This window comes from Apis cerana, linkage group LG3 (genome assembly GCF_029169275.1).
Source record: "Apis cerana isolate GH-2021 linkage group LG3, AcerK_1.0, whole genome shotgun sequence".
Lineage (NCBI taxonomy): Eukaryota > Metazoa > Arthropoda > Insecta > Hymenoptera > Apidae > Apis > Apis cerana.
This window is the reverse complement of record NC_083854.1, coordinates 2037587-2054001: the sequence shown is the minus strand read 5'-3', so window position 1 is coordinate 2054001 and position 16415 is coordinate 2037587. Positions and strand designations below refer to the sequence as shown.

The 16415-nt window shown below is 29.0% G+C and overlaps 1 protein-coding gene and 1 long non-coding RNA gene across 3 annotated transcripts in view; one reads left to right on the top strand and one right to left on the bottom strand.

Annotated features, from left to right (window-relative positions):
- Window positions 1–16415, top strand: part of LOC107992521 (low density lipoprotein receptor adapter protein 1) — an 83517-nt gene that overhangs the window by 43154 nt on the left and 23948 nt on the right. The window lies entirely within an intron of this gene.
- LOC133665877 (uncharacterized) overlaps window positions 5945–16415 on the bottom strand; it is a 113401-nt gene continuing 102930 nt past the window's right edge. The window contains exon 2 of the long non-coding RNA XR_009829316.1: window positions 5945–6119. This is a non-coding gene — a long non-coding RNA (uncharacterized LOC133665877). The remainder of the gene's footprint in view (window positions 6120–16415) is intronic.

Genomic DNA, 16415 nt, shown 5'->3' with positions numbered 1-16415 from the left:
TTTTTAACATTTTTTAACTATTATTTATCTTACTATGCAAAAAAAAAATATCATTAATCAATTCAAAACAATAATTATATACAATGCTTTTCAATGTTAATAAAAACCTATCTCTTTTCTTGCTCGAATATTTATCGAGATTCACAGCTCGAAAATAAAATTACAATATCGAAAATTTTCTTTCTTTAATTAAAGCAACAATCTTACGATACAAAATTTCACAATTTTTCCAAACGTAATAAAAACCTCTTCTTCCAAAACCTTTTATCTCTCTCCCTCTCGAATCCTTTTGTTGCTCGATCTTTTGCCCACAATTCATTCATTCACGAATCCCGAATCACGGGTCTCAAATTAATCGCAATTTAATTAAACCGCGGGGAAAAACATGCCCCCCGCCTTCATAAAAGAAGCAGTGGGTGTGCGTATCGAGGATACGTTGATTAAGTTGGAGAGAGTGAACTGATGGTAATGAACTTGTCGCGCAGCAAATTGCGCGCGTAACAATTAACAAGAGATGAGAATCGCCTCGTTTCGGTTCAATGGTGAATCGATGGGGTCGGATTAAATTTGACGACGATCAACGAAGGAGGAAAATTTCAATCGAGGCCATTAAACTTACTCGAATCGCGACAATTGTTTGAAATATGCCCATTTTTGTATAAAAACTTGTATTACATCATTATTCATCGATATTATTATTGTAGCAAATCGCGAGTAAAGGAAACGTTTCTTTCTGCTTATTAAAGAAAATCTGTTTAGAGAAAGAAAAATATATAATTGGTATTTGAATTTTTAAAAATCAGATAATAAGTTTCGCTCTAATTTAATCTACATTTTTTTGAAATTCTTATTAATGTAATAATTTTGGAATTATCGTAATTTTGGAGCTTTCTCGAATTATATGCATTATTCGCACAAGTTATTATTTGCTGAACAATCTCTAAACATAGAAAATGTTTTTTCTTATTTCACCAAGTTAGAGCAATCGAAGATAGGTTTAGGACAATCTTGAAATAGGTTTGTTTTATAATCTCCATGAGATCCTCTTATGAGTGGCTAGCAATTCTGCGATTATAATTTCATTGAAAGTCAATTCGTCGTCTTATATTTCAACCTATTCTGAGTAAGATAAAAACGAGATTCGAAGCTTAAGTTATGAAAAATTATAATACACTCCATTTTCTTTGCACTACTTACTTTCTCGTTTCTATTTGTTTTTAATTAGCTTCGCTCTTCATTCTCTCGTTCTTCGTCTCGAATCATTTCTTTCTTCATATTACGTGCATGCGTGAAAAATTTTATTATATATATATATTTTAAAAATTATTAGAGAAAGAGAGGGAAAGAATTATACAATCATCAAAAACAATACTTATGAGAATTTCGTTTAATGGAGAATTAATTACAGATACAGTAATAATAACTTTTACATCTTTTCATTTATATCCTTTTAAGAATTTTATTCGGTGGAGAATTAATCTAAATTAACAAGATCGAAATAGAGATTCGTCATCAATTTGATCACGGTGCAGTGAAATCCGCACGAGAGAGAGAGAGAGAGCGGCAGGTGCTTTTTGACGTCGAAACGATATTGAGCGCGACGAATACGCCGGCCTATTCGTTCCCATTTTCCTGGGGAAGAGGAAGAGAGGACAGGCGGACCATTTGTCTGACAAATTTATCGCGTGATCCTATAAAGCTTCACGTTTTAATCCGGAATGGTTCGTTTACGATCAACGCAAAATTATGCATGTAACCGTCACCCGATGGATGAACGCATTGTAAAATATTGCATTGCAAAATCTCTATATAAATTAATATCACTTTGTAATTGGATACGATTTAAAATCGGATTTATATACTGTTGTTGTACAATTTGCAAATGAATGTTGGACACTTGCCGGATTTTATCGTTTATTATCGCGTATTTGCCATTTTGTTGTATCAATACAGATCGAATCGAGTTTTCAGCAAATTTCCTTTTACTTTATTGCATTCCTATATGTTTTTTTCTCCGTGCAATTCGACAACTCACGGAAGATCGATATTTTTTTCTTTCTGAGATGTTAATAGATTTAGGGATCTTCAGAGATCTCTTCAGACGATGAAGACGTCGTTTCATCGTTTTGCACTGAAGCTAGGCGAATGAAAAAATAACGTTCTTATGCCTTTACGCGACAGAGAATTCGTAATGCGTGCCTGTGACATAGAGAGAACGATATGACGTATCTGTGTCACTTCAAGGAATTATTCAGAGGAGAGAATAGTGTTCAAAAGTGGAAAAATATTAACCATTATAACCATGAATAGATTGTGAAAATTAAGACAACGAATATCCTTTTATCCAACCATTATAATTACCTATCTATTTATGGGAGTAAATACAATTTAAACCAAACTCTGGACGCAAGTTGAAATACGTTGGCGGGGAAAACTTTTCACATTAGAAATCAAACTTTCCTCGCATCGTGTGAAAGTTTTGTTTCCCTCCTGCTTTTAATGCACGGGTACTTTTTAAAAGCTTTGATGCGACACCATTGCAATTTCAGTATCATGGCAAAGTTTTAATTCCTTCCTTCCTTCCTTCCTTCCTTGCTTCCCTGAATACGAGACCTGTTGTGTGCACGAGCGAGAAAAAAAAAAAAAGAAAGAAGAAAAAAAGAGCAAAATAAGGATCGATGGGTAGTTCCCATCGAAGTTGCTTTAAACGAAACGTTGTGCGATTAATTGATACATGGGATTCGTATTTGCAATCACCGTTAAAATAGGTTTTCCCTTCCCGGCTGTCATAAATATTCATAGCAGTCGGTGGCAATTGAACGACTCGTGGATGGTAATGCAAATAATCTTGCGATTCTGGTGGTTTAAATTTACTATGTATTCGAGAGTAATTTATCGAACTTGAAGGATATCTGACACCCGATATTACTACTGATTTGTTATTCTTTTCTTTTTTCTCTTCTTGGAAATATGGAAAGAATCAATTTTTAAAATGGATTAAAAAAGAGATTATTTGATTCGATGTGATTTTTTTTTATCAAAAAATTTAAAAAAATACGCAGTAAACGGAGCTTGAGAAATAAAAATTTTGCTTTTTATCGAATGAAAATGTGTATTATGTAAAAATGTATATAAATTATTGGAAAATGGTTAATTTAACGATTTCAAACAATTCAGTAATATAGAATCAATTTTAAGTTTCTATTTATTATTTATTCCCGTAAATGATCAAGTTTTTGATTGACTAAATAAATTATACATATGTGATGAATATAATCATAACAATATTCAAACTTTTCTAATATTTGAGCTATTTTAAAAATTTCCATCATTAAATTAGAATTACATTAGAAAGTAAAAACAAAGTTAAGCAACAAATGTATTTTAATTTATTCTTTGATTGCATTTAAATGTACGATTTTCGATCATATTTCGTTAATTTTTGCCGAATCATCGAATCAAAATGGACAGCTGCGAAAGAAAGAATAAGCAATTTGACATCTTGTACGATCGAGTAGCCTTCAGTGCTACATTAGACTCCATTAAATTTCGTTTGTCTCGCAAATTAATCTTCATTGACATCACCTTCTACTTCGTATATTTATATAGTTGCGAGAATGTCAGCGTACGAATCAACGACTATTATCATATCAGAAATTTATTTGCGAGTGTCGCCCGCAGATTTCCACATATAATATTACTTTATTCTTGAACATTATTAACTAGACAGATTGATCTTCAAAGTACTCTTTTTAGAAATTATTATGTCAACTTTGCTTCGAAATAATTTTGAAAATGATATTATAGTCTTAAGATATGCTATAGTGTTATTTTTAATGGACACTTTTGATATATTCTTCTTTTAAGAAAGCTTTTGGTTAATTAAGAAAATAACTTATGTAATTTTATTGGAATATAATTACGTAAACTTGATTTATATATCTAATGATTTTGGAACAATTATTACAGAAAATTTTGAAAGTTATTTTGATTTTAAAATCACTCATGATCATGATTCTGAAGAGCAATTCAATTTTAAAAGGATATTTTAAAGGATAACTGATATTGCATAACATTATAATTCTTCATGGAGAATATTATAAAAGTAACTATTAATGATTCAAGAATACTTAATAATATTATCAGAGTTGGTCAAGTTTGTTAAATCTCGTACAATCCATTTCAATAAATTATTAAATTATATGGAAAACATTCACCAATGGAGTGAAGTAGAATCTCCATTATTTGAATCAGTTAAGAAGACGATACTATTCAAATAAACAAATGTTTGGGTAAAATATATTCTATATTTTAAAAAGAAAATATGAAGATAATGAAATGATAATTACTAGAAAATTACAGATTTCATACTTATATTAAAATTGCACAAATATTGAATACAATGAAATGTGCATTTTGCAAGTAATTTTGCTTTCTACTTTTAATACCAATGACTGTACATTTCCCAATATTTCTGTAACATTCTCTAATTTCTTATTTCGTTTCAAGAATTAACATATTGTGCGTACAATCAATTTTAAATTAAATCTTATTTCTATATTTCGTATAACGAAATATTGAATTGATAAAATAACAAAGATTCGAAAATTACATATTTTAATTTCACTTTACGTTCCCTTCTTGCTCATCCTTATATTCTGATCTATTTCTCCACTCTAATCGTGAGAGAAGTTTATTGTTTCTTGAAACCTCGTAAACGTCAGAAACAGTTCTAAGGGCGAGTTATTCCCGACAAGAAACCACGGTTGTATCCAACAAGACTATTACTCTACATGCGTGTGACGTAATTCATGCTGTTTCTAATGGAACAACATTTGCAGCTTCGCATCGAGATAAGCATCGATCGGTCGTAATTTCCTTGAAGATCAACCAAGTATGCATAAACTCCGGAATAATTTAACCGTTTCGAGATGAATAGGATAATATTGGATCGATGTAGGGAAGTCGATTTAGCGCGAAGGCGAATCGGTAATTTACCAATTAATTATAGAAACTATAGGGATTTTTCTTTTTTTTTTTTTAATTTCTGATTATTAATAGGGAACAGAAATAATATGACATAACGAGATTCGAGAGATTGTTTTGTTAACAAATTTTACGATAAATTATTTTTTCCGATTATGTAACAATAATTTTGAACAATGAAAATTATGCATATTACTTATTAAACAATATTGTATAATATTGTAGCGAATATTTCTTATCAGAAACGGTTGCATTTATATATATATATTTTTTTTTATATTGGTATAAACTAGTGAACTAAAAAAATAAAAATTATCTTATCTAACCGTTAATTCTTTTCTTTTTTGATTGGGCAAGTTCAAACAAGAAGTAGAATATTTTGTGACAAACATGAAATTCCAGGGCAAACAAGATATTTGAAGTTGTTGATCAAAAATTCACATAACTTTTCCAACACGTCTCATAGCAATAAATTTTAATAATATTTTAATAGAGTTGTTTACATTTTCTATTAGTATCGACAAGAAGATTATTATTGAGATACAAAATGTCATGAGATTACAATATTTTCCACTTTCAAATATTATGTTTAACCTTTATTTCATTTTATTCGTTATATGATAATATTGTATTTTCACTGGTAAAAGAAAAATCCATTTTGAAAGGAATATATATAATAACATTCGTTTTATCGTAAAATATAATCATCAAAAAGTTTTCTATCGTAAATTGCTCACTTATCTCAAAATAGCATAATCCACGACGAATTTTCTTCAAAACAGATTTTTCCCGCAAATATGCGCATCTAAAAATGTTTTTTTCCAACTTGCAAACGCATTTTTATAAGCCAATTTCCATTTTTTTTTAATGCGCGTTTTAAACGGTAGGAAAAGGAAGAAGTTAGGTTAGTTGTCATTAGATAGTTAGGTTATCTAATGAAAAATAATAAAACAAAACGTTATATTCCAAGCAGTAAATTTTTTATTATTTTACATAAAAATAATATCGTAAATGACGATGGTATTATCGTTAAACTGAACAAACCGTTGAATGTTATTATTTACAAAATTGACTTGTAAAGATGGATTCGATGAATTGTCGCATAGCAACAATATTCCCATTCAGGTGTATACCTGAAAAAAGAAGATTTATCGTACATTTAATTATACTTCGAGATAAACAATTTTTACGAAAATGTTATCCTTCGAAATTTGATAAAATATTCTTTATCGAAATATTCATTCAAATCTACAATCCCTGAAGCCATCTTATACAGGTATTTCTCGTAATTAGAACGCAATTGGTTGGATTTGAAAATTCTTGCAATTATATTTTATATCACAAAACGTGTGTTTTTAATTTAAAAAAAAAGTATTTTCGAATTTATTATCGATATGTGCTTATTTTCTATAGGAAAGCTAATTTTAATTCAGTGAAGACAATTATTTTTTAAATTATTATTATTCCACGTATGAATTCATGGCAGGGCTCGAACTTTTCGTCGAAATTTTCAAGATATGAAAGATCACGTTAGCTGAGTAAACGAGTATATTCCAGTTGTTCGATCAGAGAAACCAGAATAAAGAGCAAACGGCTTAAAAGCCGATTTAAATACAAATTAAATGGAAATTCTTCATACAGAGCGCCATCGGTATCTCTCGGGTTTTTGTCGAGATTTCGAGCATGGAAATTCGATTTACCACGATTAACTGCACCCTTGGGATTCGTCAACACACGTTCATACTTCTTCAATTCGTGCAAAAGTGGAAAGATGAAAACGATAAAAAAAAAAAAAAAAAAAAAAAACAGGAAAAAAAGGAAAACTTGCTTTGCAAAAATTGTTTAATATCGTTCTATGGAATATCGAGAATATCAAGTTGTAATATTGGCAAACGTAAATACGATATAAAAACGGATAAAAGAGATGCAAGGATCGACGAAAATTCGCTTCGTTTAATGCTATTATCAGAATCCAAAAAAGCAAAATTGTTATATTGGCAAGATGAATATGATGTGAAAACCGAAAAGAGAAAAATCTTCTAACATCAATTAACAATTTTATTAATATCGAGGTATATTCGTTAAAACTTAATTCAAATTTAAGATGAGGATGAAGTATTTGAAACTTATTTTACAGTATGAATTTGTCATTTACATTTTACGTGGAATATATAAATACTTTCGAGTTTAAATTTATTTTACGTACACTATATGCTTTCTCTTCGTGAGAATATTACACGATTAAATAACTCGAAGAACTCGATAAGCGAAAGGAATACAGGAAATATCAGAGAGGTCGTTTAAAATTTATTTAATAACAGTTAATTATTGCGATACGATTCGCAAAAATCTGCAGTCTCATCCAGTTCTTAATCATTCCCTCTTTCTTTCGATTTAATCACGAACATTTCACATGGTATTGCGGATTCTTCGCAGTTAATACACGCGTCGACGATAACCTCGCGATAATGAACAGAAAGAAAGAGACGAAAAAATTGAAAGAAGCGCCATCGAGGCGCAAAAATGTAACCGCGTTTCATATTTAATCGATTTACAATTTCATCTGAAGAAGAACCATGGGTTCTGGATTTAAGCCAAGCCTATTCACCTGTCAACTCCAATCTATTCCCAATGCAAACTTTCCCACTTGCTCACTTTTTGTCCCATTTCGTGTCCAGTTCTCTTCCTCACAAATTTTCCATCTTTTATCAAAGTTTATTCGTATATTATATAAAGTATCCAAAAGATATAAAGGTATATTATGGCGATATAATATATAGTGTAAAATCCTATTAAACATCCAAATCTATTTTATTACTGCAGATAAAAGGAAAACAGAAGTGCATCCATTCTCAGAATATTAAGTTTAATATTTAGATGATGAAAACAAGATTATTGTAATAATCATGGATATCTGCTTTTTATTTATACAAGAATATTTTAATTTTCCAAAGATCAATGATTTATGACAACAAATCAATAATATAAATTGTTTTCTTTAAAACTGTTGCAGATATGATACTTTCTTTTTTTCTTTTTTTTGTAAATCAAATTATGCATCAATATATGGAGGATCGTGGAATATATGGAGAATTATAGAGAAACGAAATTTGATAAATAAATGTGATAAATATCGGTTTATTAAGTTAGAACCAATTCAAATTTGCGTTGAATGAAGCAACATTGGAAAATGAGAATGAGATCGCTCTGTCTTCGTTATGTCACCGTCGCACTCTATTCTCGTCACGCTTCATCTAACGCGAGCTTAAATTGCTTATAAACTTGATATAAATAAACCTCGATATCTTTGTACACCAACGTTATTATTATTGCATTTTGATCTCTGAAGAATCGAAAGATGTAAATCTTAATGAATATATTAGCATCCTATATAATGGATATAAGAGAATTTAGAAATATAATAAAAACGTTGAAAGTGAACATTATTCCTGATAGTTAAAAAAAGTTATGGTAAAGAATACTTTGTACAAAAGACACTACAGAAAAGGAATTTACCTCGTGTATCTTCATGTGATGTGTATAAAGGAATTTACATCCTTTATATGCGACATAAATTCCTTTTCTCATATCCTCTTAAGTATTCTTTGCTATAACTCTCTTCAATTATGCATAGAATAGAAAAGAATATTGCAAGTAAATGCTATTACGTTCAAACGTATATATACACAGGAAGAAAGTAATAAAATTGGAAAGTAAAAAAAGTATAAAATTGTAAATGTTCCTTTTTTTTTTTATCATCTTTTTCCTTCAAAATAATTTTCAAAATATTTATTTTCGATCGTTTCAATCGTTTTAAAATCGTTCGAATTGCGTTTAATTATCATACATCGAATTGATTCAATACAAACAGCCTTCTTTTTGATGATTAAAATTGAAATCGGAAAATAAACGATCCCAAGCCAGCTTAATATTCAACAAAGGTAATTAAACGCAGTTCAAGCAGGATAAATGTTTAAGCTCTTTTAAATAATTAAATATTCGATCGACGTTGTATTAAAATTTTCATTAATTACTTCAAAGGGGGAAAAAATAAAGAATTTGTAGTCTCATGCATCGTTATAATATTTTGTATTTTTTTTTTTTTTTTGATCTTATTTCTTGTACATTAGAAAAATAAACACGTCATTTTAATTTACAAGAATAGAATCACTATTCGATTTACAAAAAGAAAACATTTTGTACATTTTTTTTCGCAATTACCACGTTGGCAAAGATGGAAAATTTTTTTTAAAGGGAATTTTGTGCCAATACATAGTCAATGAATAGAAAGTAAACGGAGGAAGAGGGTTGAAAGGAGTCAAAAGTTTCTACGATTCGTTGATTTACGATCGAAATTGCGATCAGGGCATGTATTTAATCTAGGTGTAAGAGTAAACACGGTATACCAGTGTTTTCAGTTCCATTAAACGAAGTAGTAGATTCACGGTTAAGCATTTCCTTTTGCTTACATTTCCACTGCATGCATTTCTCGAACATTTGGGAAGAGGAAGCAGCAGTGGTAAAAGTGTAATATTTTACTCGACCTTTTCTTTGAATACGTTCATAGGGAATTTTACTTTATAATTTCAAACGTTCAATGCACGATAGCTGGTTAAGAAGTATATTTAAAGGATTTTGATAGAGAAAAATTGTGAGTGAATGGGAACAATAAATATTTCGGAAAAGATTGCCATATAATGAATAGATATAAATGAAATTTATAGGTGAAATTTTTAATTTCAATCAAAAATAGAATTAGAACTATTATAAAATTTAATTAAATGATATCGAATAATTAAATCATCAAAATTAATTAAAATTTTTTTTAAGTTATACATTTTAATTAAAAAAAGATTGTTGCTTTTATAAAATATATTGTTTTTACGAAAAATGACAATTTTACGTCGATAATAAAGCCAAAACTGTACATATTTGTATAATATTTTCATATTTCCATGTTTCAATTGCAACATACGTTTCTTTCACTAAAAAAAAAAAAAAAAAAATGAAATGAAATTTTTTTTTATTTCATTTTCATTTCATTTATCATTCATTCTTATCCAAGTATGGGAACATTACAACCTTTTCACATTTTCCGGTTCTTCGTCCAATCCAATTGAAAATGAATGTCAGCCGATTATTATCGATCGGTATCATCTTTCATCCCGTTCGAGCATGCATGTAATCTACACAGCAGTGTGGAAAAACTCGTATTACAATATAATCGACTGATATTCGTGTTCAATCGAACGACGAAAATCGAGCAACGTGAAAAGGCTATTTCAGGATGCAAATAGTACGATTTGACTGTAAAAACTCTTGAGACTAACTTTCATTCGTAGCACCATCTACTTACAAATATTATATCTTTGAAAAGTAACTTTCGAGAGTTTTTACTCTCGAACGCATTCACACGTTTACTTTTTCCAAGTATTTTTCAATATCTCGTATTTGTGATCTTACACATCGTACGAAATATATATCGTTTTAAGCGAAAGAAAAGTGAATAAAATTGAAAAAAATATTGATTTCACTTGAAAAGATATATATAGAGTTATGTAAACAACGATAACGCAATTCCACTGTACTTATTTTACATTGTTTTCGATTAGGATCTTTATTTGACAAGAACTCTTCGATAATCAAACTTTAAGCCACTCGTGTATTCCGCGCAAAGCTCCGTCGGTAACCTCGTTAACCATTCACGGCCAGTGTTTCACGTTTACCTAAAATCTACAACTTGGCCGTATTTACGTAAATAATCTATCGTCTGTAAAGCGTCATTTACGTTGTGGATACAAATCGTTGCAAGGAATAATAATAATCTTCGTTTTAATTGTATCAGCTATTCTTAAACATCGAGAATCAACTATAATGATTCATGATTATCGAATAAATATCGAATATATATATATATATGAAAGTAAATTTAAATGGATTTTTATTATTTTTAATTAAACGAATAATTTTTTATCGCGAAACTGATAGTATTTAATAATCAAATTACAATATTTTTTATTTTAACACACAAAAATGTAAAAATTAAAATCGGAATTTTAGACGAACTTTTCTATAAAATAGGATATAATTATGAAATTTCGAACGTGATAATAAGCAAAAGGAAAAGAGACGGGGAAAATTAACGGGGACAAAATAAGAATCGTTTGGACTTGGAATTGCTCGAATCTCGTTTACATTTATCGTGACATGGAAACACATGTAAAGGCTCCTGTAAATTTTGCGAATTTACGGCGTTGGTTTTTTAGAGAAAATGCGCGGAAGGGGGGATAGGTTGGCGCGAAACGAGAGGAATAACGACGGGTATAAACGTTTTTACGGGTATCCACGTCGACTTAAAGAGCGATTTTCGTATCACGTGGTTTGTGGTTCTCGTAGTGGCCTTTCTCAAGGATAGAAGAATGGATTATCGTGCAGGGTGTTTCCGAAATCGTGGTATAAGTAAGAAGAAGATTATCCTCGAGGGAAAAGAGGTTTCAAGAAGTGGAATAAATATTTATTTTTTCGAGCGGAAATTGCGAGTAAATTCATTTGTTGAAACGAATAATTTAATATTAAATAATTACTTAATAAAACTAATATTTACGAAATATTTTTACGAAAAGAATATGATACAGTTAATATTGTTCTTAATATTCAATAATTGAATTTTTTGAATAAAATCCTAAAAAAAAAAAAAAAGAAATCCACACAATCCTTAATATTGAAAATATCAAAATCAATATTCTTTTTGATGGATATTAATAAATGTAAAAATTCATTAAATCCTAAAGATACTTCTATTCGTATTACACAATATTTATAACAAAGGAACGAAAGGAAACATTTGCAGACGAATTGATTTGCTTTATGTGTAACTATATATGAAAAGCGAAATGTTACTAAAATAAATAACGAAAAATTGAGTTCCAATAATAATAAAAAATCGTCGACAGACATTTCTTCGAAAACAAATACACCAGTTAATCGAGCTCAATTGATAACATTTTCACCAAGAAGCAAGCAGCCATTCGTACAAGGCGATTAACGCGCATCGATTATCACGCATTATCGATTAACACGTACAACCATCAATTAAATTCACCCCGAGATAGAAGCGAGGATTAATGCCATTCCTTGTATTAATCCATTCGTTGTAATAGGATTCGTCACGGTCCGTTCAACTCTAACATAACCATTCCCCTTAGGATTAGTTTCCTAAGTTACGTAGCCAGGCCGCGCCGTAACCTTTCCTGCCGTCTGAACACGGTTAATAAGACGACAGCGCAAGCGATGAAGAGGATCGAAGATTCATAGGTTACCGGGGAAACCTGGAAAATTCCAGGGGTGGCCACCCAACCTCCCCGCTCCAAGCTTTCCTCGAGTTGCCGATTCAGGGAAAATTGACTGTACACGATAAAGCGAAGTATTGGAAATGAATGAATTTCCAATTATTTCGGTATTAATTAGCTGCCTCTGTTTGTGACTAAATGTGCGTGTCACGTACTATGAATTTTAAAGCGTGAAATCAATACTCGGAGGGAGGGAGGGGTGGATTTTAATGATTCCTTGCTTTAAGGTATTCTTTTTAACACGTTAGTCGAGGAAAAATTAGATTTTTAATTTTATCGTTACGGGATTTTTCCACGTTTAGTTATTATTCATTGGTTTATTATTTTTATTATCTGGTTTGGAATAATAATAATTTAAAAATTGTATGAGTGATTTTATTAATATTTATTTTGTACGATAAGTGTAATTAGCTTGAAAATTTTTACGATCGAAATGTAATTTTAAAAATAGTAAAAATAATAAATATTTGGGACAAGATTGATAAAAAATATATTGTTGTTTTTTTTTAATTTAGAGAGTTTTAAAATAGATCTATAAATGTTCAAATATGGAAGAAAAAAGTAATAAACTGTTTATTAACAAATAGCGTTTAAAAATTATTAACGAGTGGTATTTGAAATTTTGAAGGATGCTAATTTTTTAATACTTTATAGACACGTGTCTTGCTAATGGCTTGTTGTTATCCAAAAAGAAAAGTTTCTTCTAAAAACTTTATATTATTAATGTATGACAGCTTTACAAATACGGGAGGGAAAAGAAAAAAGAGGACGAGGTAATCCATCATCCTTTTCGAAGAAGGAAAAATATTATCAAGAACATGGAGTTTCTGCTACACGAGGAAACTAGATATCATTCTGTCGAACATTTTTCTCAAAATGAAAAAATATGTAAAATATGTAATATAGAAATTACTTGTGCGAATTGAATCACAAATGTGACCGTATGTGCTTCACAATTAGCAAAAATTAATTATACAATTTTCAAAATTTTGAAATTCATCAGAATAAAATATAATCGAATTAACAACAATAATTCGATGCTACTATCAATATGGAATTAAAATTAGAATTATTAAATTATCGATATAGAATTAATAATAATTAGAATACGATATAAAAATTATCATTGTTAATAAATTACCATAATGAAGTTAATTAACGAATCGCTATAACAATCATAGAATTGATCATTTGATTAAAATAAATACGGTTAAAATTGCATTATGAGTACATTTTGTAAGCTACGAAGTTGACTTTGATCCAAGTCAAACATCATAAATTAAGCTCGTTATTTCGCATGGATAAATTAAATCCATATAATTAAAATATCTTTTCTACTTTTAATATTACTTGATATTAAAATTCTTGGAATTATTAAAATCTTTGTAATAAGCATATCTTCATCTTCAATTCGTTATTATTCGTTATAAAATGTTATTTACTGAATAGAATTATAATCTCACAATTGATGTAATTAGCGCGATAAAATACAACGAAATACGTATTAAAAAATTAAAATTTTATATTCAATTATTTTATTGAATTTCGACATTTATGTATCTATAACATAATTAGAAAATATCTAAGGTTTTCTAATTAAATTTATGAAAAATTTATATTCATGTTTATATTAAATTAACCTTTATTTGTTATTTAGTATATTATTATAAAAAGATGTATTGTTAAATGTTAATTTATAAAAATTTATCTTCTCAAATACAATTTGGTATCCAATGCATTGTATATTGCATTTGTGATATAAATAACTTAAAACATCTTATTTCATTATAATATTATTTCAAATCAAAAATAACGTAAACGAAAATTGTGTGATACTTTTTATTGACCATAACTTCCATAAGTATTATTAAAAGATACTCATGCAAGTATCTTTTACAAATTGATTCAGCAAATTAGATTCTTAATTGTTCTTTAAAATATCAAATAGTGAGCTTAAGTATTTAATTTCTCGATTGTTATAAAAAATAATTCATATATATAATTTGTTTGATAAATTCCAAGTTATGATTGCATGTTATATTTTTCTATTTATCTTTCCACTAATTAAAAATTTATCTTTTATTGATCTCAAACTTTAATGTTCAAAATTTTTTAAATATTTGAATTTTTAAAATTAAACTATTTAATACAATTCAAATATTGAAATTACAAATATACACAGTGGTCCAAGGATGATCTTCTAAATATCACAAGTTCTTGCTTCTCGATGTTTAATTCTAATAAATTTAATTTTTTCGTAATTTCGACAATCTTATCGAATCTTTTATAAAAGATTATTTAAAAGATTTACGTTCATTAAATCAGAGACAAATGTTGAGCCGAGCCACCACGTATAAACATAACATTAAATTACGCGAAACAACGCTTCATTTCGGCCGATATAATCCGACAATTGTTCACCGGATTGATTGGTTTGTCGCAAACGGTTATACGCCTATAGGGCAACGATAATCTCGTTTCTCTCTCTCTCCTCCGTGTATGTCGATGGAAATTTCAATAACAAGTGGCCATTTTCTTCCATGAACGAATTATTATTCGAATGGAAACAATTCTCCATTCTGCATAAAGATAATCCCCCCTCCCGGATATCGATGTAAACTGTTTTCCATCGACGAATCATTTTCTTTGTACTAATATTATCAGACTCGATCGGTCTCGTTTGCATTCAAACAAGTCGAGAGGATGTCTCTCTCTCTCTGTTTTAATATTTATTAGAGATGGAAGGTGGAAGCCTAAACTGCTTCGAAGGAAAAGAGACGACACGTCGACGGGATGCCTCCAAGGAGGAACGAGAATAAAGTCAACCACGTTCGGTTGTCATTTCGAATACACGATGCTTTGCATGCAAATTGTAAGAAACGGGAAGAGAGGAAGTCGTTACTTTGGACGATATATCCGCCAAGGATTTTGCATTTTCTTCGTTGTTAGTTCAAATGACTACGTATAAAAGTGTCTCATTGCCTAGTTAAAGGTAATTTGAATTATATTTGAAGAAGGAAGAAGATAAGTAGAACGCCTGATTTTTATTATTTTGAATCAATATTATTTTGAATTCGATTTTATTGTCAAAATAATTAAGTTTTCTTTATATTTATGGAGACGATTGTATATTTTATTTAAAATTTTTTATTCTTGCATCAATTGATTTGATCGTATATTTTCATATTATTTTTAAATAATAACCTATTTGTTTATAAAATATAAAAAGTATTTAGATTTGTTTGCTTATTGCTTCGAGTATGTTAAATAATTTCACGTTTTAATGCCATGATGATAAGATATTTCAATAAGAATTAACTTTTAAATTATTTATTGTACGTAAAAGAAACGTTTCATATAAAACATAACACATAACGTAAAAAAAGATGTAACTTGACGTTATGTCATCTTTCTATCTAAGTAAGCAATAGAGAATATATAAAAGTCACATTTTTTCAAAATAAAAATATACATTTTTCGATACATTAAAAGATTACGAAGCAATTTATAATTATATAAGAAATATAGCATAATTTCGTACTTTCTTTTCTTTTAAGATGCTAAGCTTTTTATAAAATTCGAATTAAAATATCTCCTGTATTTACTAATAATTTTTATGTACGTAAAAAATTCAAAAATCTCACAAATCTCATTTTATCTAAAATAAACCTCAATCGACATTTTTATTCCTCCTTTTAGAATCGATTATCAAAGATGTCCATTATATATTAATGTATTAACATCGTATATAAATAACTTCTTTGTTTTTTTGTTTTTCTTTTAACTTCTGTATTATCTCACAAGATCATAAATCACACGCAATTAATAAAATCAAATTACATTTTTCTCTGCGTTTTTGTACGAAACAGTTTTTTTTTAAGTGCAATTTACGAAATGTTTGAAGTAATTAAAAAACCATGATTCGCTGTGCAAAACAAAATTTTGATACAATTATCGCTACCTATCTGATGTGTAAAAAGAAGAAAGAAAGAAAGAAAGAAAAGAAAAAGGAGCGAACAGAAATTTAAACAAACATTTTTTCTAAAGCTTTAAACAAGACGCAAAAGAAAAGGGAAATTT